Raw genomic sequence first — 9,452 nt, forward strand, 5'->3', positions numbered from 1 at the left:
CCTCTATCCTATTCTCGATCCTATCCTATCCTTTATCCTATCCTATCCTCTATCCTATACTCTATCGTATCCTATCCTCTATCGTATCCTATCCTCTATCCTATAATATCCCCTATCCTATCCAATCCTCTATCCTATCCTCTATCCTATCCTCTATCCTATCCTTTCCTCTATCCTATCCTATCCTCTATCCTATCCGATCCTCTATCCTACCCTATCCTCTATAATATCGTATCCTCTATCATATCCTATCGTCTTTCCTATAATATCATCTATCCAATCCTATCCTATCCTCTATCCTATCCTATCCTCTATCCTATCCTATCCTCTATCCTATCCTATCCTCTATCCTTTCCTATCCTCTATTCTATCCTATCCTCTATCGTATCCTATCCTCTATCCTATCCTATTCTCTATCCTTTCCTATCCTCTATCCTATCCAATCCCCTATACAATCCTCTATCCTATCCTATCCTCTATCCTATCCAATCCCCTATCCTATCCTCTACAATATCGTATCCTCTATCCTATAATATAATCTACCCTATCCTATTCTCTATAGTATCCTATCCTCTATCCTATTCTATCCTCTATCGTCTCCTATCTTCTGTACAATATAATCCCCTAACCTATCCTCTATCCTATCCTATCCTCTATCCTATCCAATCCCCTATCCTATCAACTATCCTATCCAATCCCCTATCCTATCCTCTATCCTATCCTATCCTCTATCCTATCCTATCCTCTATCCTATCCTATCCTCTATCCTCTCCTATCCTCTATCGTATCCTAAGCTCTATCCTAACCAATCCTATATCCTATACTCTATCCTATCCTATCCTATCCTCTATCCGATCCTATCCTCTATCCTTTCCTATCCTCTATCCTATCCTATCCTCTATAATATCGTATCCTCTATCATGTCCTATCGCCTTTCCTATAATATCATCTATCCTATCCTATTCTCTATCCAATCCTATCCTATCCTCTATCCTATCCTATCCTCTATCCTACCCTATCCTCTATCCTATCCTATCCTTTATCCTATCCTATCCTCTATCCTATCCGATCCTCTATCCTATCCTGTCCTCCATAATATCGTATCCTCTATCATATCCTATCCTCTTTCCTATAATATCATCTATCCTATCCGATTCTCTATCCTATCCTATCCTATCCTCTATCTTATTCAATCCTATGTCCTATACGCTATCGTATCCTATCCTCTATCCTATCCTATCCTCTATACTATCCTATCCTCTATCCTATCCTATCCTCTATAATATCGTATCCTCTATCCTATCCTATCCTCTATAATATCGTATCCTCTATCATATCCTATCCACTTTCCTTTAATATCATCTATCCTATCCTATTCTCTATCCTATCCTATCCTCTATCCTATCCAATCCTATATCCTATACTCTATCCTATCCTATCCTCTATCCTATCCTATCCTATCCTATCCTCTATCGTCTCCTATCCTCTATCCTATCCTATCCCCTATCCTATCCTATTCTCTATAATGTCCTCTATCCTATCGTATGCTCTATCCTATCCAATCCTCTATCCTATCCGATCCTCTATCCTATCCTGTCCTCTATAATATCGTATCCTCTATCATATCCTATCCTCTTTCCTATAATATCATCTTTCCTATCCTATTCTCTATGCTATCGTATCCTATCCTCTATCCTATCCTATCCTCTATCCTATACTATCCTATATCCTATCCAATCCCCTATCCTATCCCCTATTCGATCCTCTCCACTATAATATCGTATCTGCTATCCTATCCTATCCTCTATCCTATCCTATCCACTATCCTATCCTATCCTCTATCCTATCCTATCCTCTATCCTATCCTATCCTCTATCCTATCCTATCCTCTATCCTATCCTATCCTCTATCCTATCCTATCCTCTATCCTATCCTATCCTCTATCCTATCCTATCCTCTATCCTATCCTATCCTCTATCCTATCCTATCCTCTATCCTATCCTATCCTCTATCCTATCCTATCCTATCCTCTATCCTATCCAATCCCCTATACTATCCTCTATTCGATCCTCTCCACTATAATATCGTATGCTCTATCCTATCCTAATCTCTATAATATCGTATCCTCTATCATATCCTATCCACTTTCCTTTAATATCATCTATCCTATCCTATTCTCTATCCTATCCTATCCTCTATCCTATCCTCAATCCTATCCAATCCTATATCCTATCCTATCCTCTATCGTCTCCTGTCCTCTCTCCTATGCAATCTCCTATCCTATCCTCAATCCTATCCTATCCTCTATCCTATCCTATCCTCTATCCTATCCTATCCTCTATCCTATCCTATCCTTTATCCTATCCTATCCTCTATCCTATCCTATCCTCTATCCTATCCTATCCTCTATCCTATCCAATCCCCTATACTATCCTCTATTCGATCCTCTCCACTATAATATCGTATCCTCTATCCTATCCTAATCTCTATAATATCGTATCCTCTATCATATCCTATCCACTTTCCTTTAATATCATCTATCCTATCCTATTCTCTATCCTATCCTATCCTCTATCCTATCCTCTATCCTATCCAATCCTATATCCTATCCTATCCTCTATCGTCTCCTGTACTCTCTCCTATGCAATCTCCTATCCTATCCTCAATCCTATCCTATCCACTATCCTATCCTATCCACTATCCTATCCTATCCAATCCTCTGTCCTATCCTCTATCCTATTCTCTATCCTATCCTACCCTCTATCCTATTCTCTATCCTATCCTATCCTTTATCCTATCCTATCCTCTATCCTATACTCTATCGTATCCTATAATCTATCGTATCCTATCCTCTATCCTATAATATCCCCTATCCTATCCAATCCTCTATCCTATCCTCTATCCTATCATCTATCCTATCCTTTCCTCTATCCTATCCTATCCTCTATCCTATCCTATCCTCAATCCTATCCTATCCTGTATCCTATCCTTCCTTCTATCCTATCCTATCCTCTATTCTGTCCTATCCTCTATCCTATTCTATACTCCATCCTATGCTATCCTCTATCCTATAATATCATCCACCCCATCCTATTCTATATCCTACCCTATCCTATCCTCTATCGTATCCTATCCTCTATCCTATCCAATCCCCTATCCTATCCTCTATCCTATCCTATCCTCTATCCTATCCTATCCTCTATCCTATCCTATCCTCTATCCTATCCAATCCCCTATACAATCCTCTATCCTATCCTATCCTCTATCGTATCCTATCCTCTATCCTATCTTATCCTCTATCCTATCCTATCCTCTATCCTATCCTATCCTCTATCCTATCCAATCCCCTATCCTATCCTATATTCGATCCTCTCCACTATAATATCGTATCCTCATCCCTATCCTGTGCTCTATCCTATAATATCTTCCATCCTATCCTATACTATATCCTACGCTATCCTCTATCCTATCCTATCCTATCCTCTATCGTCTCCTGTCCTATATGCTATCCTATCCTCTATCCTATCCTATACTCTATCGTATAATCTATCCTCAATCCTATCCTCTATCCTATCCAATCCTATATCCTATACTCTATCCTATCCTATCCTCTATCCTACCCTATCCTATCCTCTATCCTATCCTATCCTCTATAATATCGTATGCTCTATCCTATCCTATCCTCTATAATATCGTATCCTCTATCATATGCTATCCACTTTCCTTTAATATCATCTATCCTATCCTATTCTCTATCCTATCCTATCCTCTATCCTATCCAATCCTATATCCTATCCTATCCTCTATCGTCTCCTGTCCTCTCTCCTATGCAATCTCCTATCCTATCCTCAATCCTATTCTATCCACTATCCTATCCTATCCACTATCCTATCCTATCCAATCCTCTGTCCTATCCTCTATCCTATTCTCTATCCCATCCTACCCTCTATCCTATTCTCGATCCTATCCTATCCTTTATCCTATCCTATCCTCTATCCTATACTCTATCGTATCCTATCCTCTATCGTATCCTATCCTCTATCCTATAATATCCCCTATCCTATCCAATCCTCTATCCTATCCTCTATCCTATCCTCTATCCTATCCTTTCCTCTATCCTATCCTATCCTCTATCCTATCCGATCCTCTATCCTACCCTATCCTCTATAATATCGTATCCTCTATCATATCCTATCGTCTTTCCTATAATATCATCTATCCAATCCTATCCTATCCTCTATCCTATCCTATCCTCTATCCTATCCTATCCTCTATCCTATCCTATCCTCTATCCTTTCCTATCCTCTATTCTATCCTATCCTCTATCGTATCCTATCCTCTATCCTATCCTATTCTCTATCCTTTCCTATCCTCTATCCTATCCAATCCCCTATACAATCCTCTATCCTATCCTATCCTCTATCCTATCCAATCCCCTATCCTATCCTCTACAATATCGTATCCTCTATCCTATAATATAATCTACCCTATCCTATTCTCTATAGTATCCTATCCTCTATCCTATTCTATCCTCTATCGTCTCCTATCTTCTGTACAATATAATCCCCTAACCTATCCTCTATCCTATCCTATCCTCTATCCTATCCAATCCCCTATCCTATCAACTATCCTATCCAATCCCCTATCCTATCCTCTATCCTATCCTATCCTCTATCCTATCCTATCCTCTATCCTATCCTATCCTCTATCCTCTCCTATCCTCTATCGTATCCTAAGCTCTATCCTAACCAATCCTATATCCTATACTCTATCCTATCCTATCCTATCCTCTATCCGATCCTATCCTCTATCCTTTCCTATCCTCTATCCTATCCTATCCTCTATAATATCGTATCCTCTATCATGTCCTATCGTCTTTCCTATAATATCATCTATCCTATCCTATTCTCTATCCAATCCTATCCTATCCTCTATCCTATCCTATCCTCTATCCTACCCTATCCTCTATCCTATCCTATCCTTTATCCTATCCTATCCTCTATCCTATCCGATCCTCTATCCTATCCTGTCCTCCATAATATCGTATCCTCTATCATATCCTATCCTCTTTCCTATAATATCATCTATCCTATCCGATTCTCTATCCTATCCTATCCTATCCTCTATCTTATTCAATCCTATGTCCTATACGCTATCGTATCCTATCCTCTATCCTATCCTATCCTCTATACTATCCTATCCTCTATCCTATCCTATCCTCTATAATATCGTATCCTCTATCCTATCCTATCCTCTATAATATCGTATCCTCTATCATATCCTATCCACTTTCCTTTAATATCATCTATCCTATCCTATTCTCTATCCTATCCTATCCTCTATCCTATCCAATCCTATATCCTATACTCTATCCTATCCTATCCTCTATCCTATCCTATCCTATCCTATCCTCTATCGTCTCCTATCCTCTATCCTATCCTATCCCCTATCCTATCCTATTCTCTATAATGTCCTCTATCCTATCGTATGCTCTATCCTATCCAATCCTCTATCCTATCCGATCCTCTATCCTATCCTGTCCTCTATAATATCGTATCCTCTATCATATCCTATCCTCTTTCCTATAATATCATCTATCCTATCCTATTCTCTATGCTATCGTATCCTATCCTCTATCCTATCCTATCCTCTATCCTATACTATCCTATATCCTATCCAATCCCCTATCCTATCCTCTATTCGATCCTCTCCACTATAATATCGTATCTGCTATCCTATCCTATCCTCTATCCTATCCTATCCTCTATCCTATCCTATCCTCTATCCTATCCTATCCTCTATCCTATCCTATCCTCTATCCTATCCTATCCTCTATCCTATCCTATCCTCTATCCTATCCTATCCTCTATCCTATCCTATCCTCTATCCTATCCTATCCTCTATCCTATCCTATCCTCTATCCTATCCTATCCTATCCTCTATCCTATCCAATCCCCTATACTATCCTCTATTCGATCCTCTCCACTATAATATCGTATGCTCTATCCTATCCTAATCTCTATAATATCGTATCCTCTATCATATCCTATCCACTTTCCTTTAATATCATCTATCCTATCCTATTCTCTATCCTATCCTATCCTCTATCCTATCCTCTATCCTATCCAATCCTATATCCTATCCTATCCTCTATCGTCTCCTGTCCTCTCTCCTATGCAATCTCCTATCCTATCCTCAATCCTATCCTATCCTCTATCCTATCCTATCCTCTATCCTATCCTATCCTCTATCCTATCCTATCCTTTATCCTATCCTATCCTCTATCCTATCCTATCCTCTATCCTATCCTATCCTCTATCCTATCCAATCCCCTATACTATCCTCTATTCGATCCTCTCCACTATAATATCGTATCCTCTATCCTATCCTAATCTCTATAATATCGTATCCTCTATCATATCCTATCCACTTTCCTTTAATATCATCTATCCTATCCTATTCTCTATCCTATCCTATCCTCTATCCTATCCTCTATCCTATCCAATCCTATATCCTATCCTATCCTCTATCGTCTCCTGTACTCTCTCCTATGCAATCTCCTATCCTATCCTCAATCCTATCCTATCCACTATCCTATCCTATCCACTATCCTATCCTATCCAATCCTCTGTCCTATCCTCTATCCTATTCTCTATCCTATCCTACCCTCTATCCTATTCTCTATCCTATCCTATCCTTTATCCTATCCTATCCTCTATCCTATACTCTATCGTATCCTATAATCTATCGTATCCTATCCTCTATCCTATAATATCCCCTATCCTATCCAATCCTCTATCCTATCCTCTATCCTATCATCTATCCTATCCTTTCCTCTATCCTATCCTATCCTCTATCCTATTCTATACTCCATCCTATCCTATCCTCTATCCTATCCTATCCTATCCTCTATCCTATCCAATCCCCTATCCTATCAACTATCCTATCCAATCCCCTATCCTATCCTCTATCCTATCCTATCCTCTATCCTATCCTATCCTCTATCCTATCCTATCCTCTATCCTCTCCTATCCTCTATCGTATCCTAAGCTCTATCCTAACCAATCCTATATCCTATACTCTATCCTATCCTATCCTATCCTCTATCCGATCCTATCCTCTATCCTTTCCTATCCTCTATCCTATCCTATCCTCTATAATATCGTATCCTCTATCATGTCCTATCGTCTTTCCTATAATATCATCTATCCTATCCTATTCTCTATCCAATCCTATCCTATCCTCTATCCTATCCTATCCTCTATCCTACCCTATCCTCTATCCTATCCTATCCTTTATCCTATCCTATCCTCTATCCTATCCGATCCTCTATCCTATCCTGTCCTCCATAATATCGTATCCTCTATCATATCCTATCCTCTTTCCTATAATATCATCTATCCTATCCGATTCTCTATCCTATCCTATCCTATCCTCTATCTTATTCAATCCTATGTCCTATACGCTATCGTATCCTATCCTCTATCCTATCCTATCCTCTATACTATCCTATCCTCTATCCTATCCTATCCTCTATAATATCGTATCCTCTATCCTATCCTATCCTCTATAATATCGTATCCTCTATCATATCCTATCCACTTTCCTTTAATATCATCTATCCTATCCTATTCTCTATCCTATCCTATCCTCTATCCTATCCAATCCTATATCCTATACTCTATCCTATCCTATCCTCTATCCTATCCTATCCTATCCTATCCTCTATCGTCTCCTATCCTCTATCCTATCCTATCCCCTATCCTATCCTATTCTCTATAATGTCCTCTATCCTATCGTATGCTCTATCCTATCCAATCCTCTATCCTATCCGATCCTCTATCCTATCCTGTCCTCTATAATATCGTATCCTCTATCATATCCTATCCTCTTTCCTATAATATCATCTATCCTATCCTATTCTCTATGCTATCGTATCCTATCCTCTATCCTATCCTATCCTCTATCCTATACTATCCTATATCCTATCCAATCCCCTATCCTATCCTCTATTCGATCCTCTCCACTATAATATCGTATCTGCTATCCTATCCTATCCTCTATCCTATCCTATCCTCTATCCTATCCTATCCTCTATCCTATCCTATCCTCTATCCTATCCTATCCTCTATCCTATCCTATCCTCTATCCTATCCTATCCTCTATCCTATCCTATCCTCTATCCTATCCTATCCTCTATCCTATCCTATCCTCTATCCTATCCTATCCTCTATCCTATCCTATCCTATCCTCTATCCTATCCAATCCCCTATACTATCCTCTATTCGATCCTCTCCACTATAATATCGTATGCTCTATCCTATCCTAATCTCTATAATATCGTATCCTCTATCATATCCTATCCACTTTCCTTTAATATCATCTATCCTATCCTATTCTCTATCCTATCCTATCCTCTATCCTATCCTCTATCCTATCCAATCCTATATCCTATCCTATCCTCTATCGTCTCCTGTCCTCTCTCCTATGCAATCTCCTATCCTATCCTCAATCCTATCCTATCCTCTATCCTATCCTATCCTCTATCCTATCCTATCCTCTATCCTATCCTATCCTTTATCCTATCCTATCCTCTATCCTATCCTATCCTCTATCCTATCCTATCCTCTATCCTATCCAATCCCCTATACTATCCTCTATTCGATCCTCTCCACTATAATATCGTATCCTCTATCCTATCCTAATCTCTATAATATCGTATCCTCTATCATATCCTATCCACTTTCCTTTAATATCATCTATCCTATCCTATTCTCTATCCTATCCTATCCTCTATCCTATCCTCTATCCTATCCAATCCTATATCCTATCCTATCCTCTATCGTCTCCTGTACTCTCTCCTATGCAATCTCCTATCCTATCCTCAATCCTATCCTATCCACTATCCTATCCTATCCACTATCCTATCCTATCCAATCCTCTGTCCTATCCTCTATCCTATTCTCTATCCTATCCTACCCTCTATCCTATTCTCTATCCTATCCTATCCTTTATCCTATCCTATCCTCTATCCTATACTCTATCGTATCCTATAATCTATCGTATCCTATCCTCTATCCTATAATATCCCCTATCCTATCCAATCCTCTATCCTATCCTCTATCCTATCATCTATCCTATCCTTTCCTCTATCCTATCCTATCCTCTATCCTATTCTATACTCCATCCTATCCTATCCTCTATCCTATCCTATCCTATCCTCTATCCTATCCAATCCCCTATCCTATGCTATATTCGATCCTCTCTACTATAATATCGTATCCTCTACCCTATCCTGTCCTCTATCCTATAATATCATCCACCCCATCCTATTCTATATCCTACCCTATCCTATCCTCTATCGTATCCTATCCTTTATCCTATCCTCTATCCTATCCTTTCCTCTATTCTATCCTATCCTCAATTATATCCTATCCTCTATCCTATTGTCT

The sequence above is a fragment of the Halictus rubicundus genome, unplaced genomic scaffold (genome assembly GCF_050948215.1).
Source record: "Halictus rubicundus isolate RS-2024b unplaced genomic scaffold, iyHalRubi1_principal scaffold0055, whole genome shotgun sequence".
In the NCBI taxonomy this organism is placed as follows: domain Eukaryota; kingdom Metazoa; phylum Arthropoda; class Insecta; order Hymenoptera; family Halictidae; genus Halictus; species Halictus rubicundus.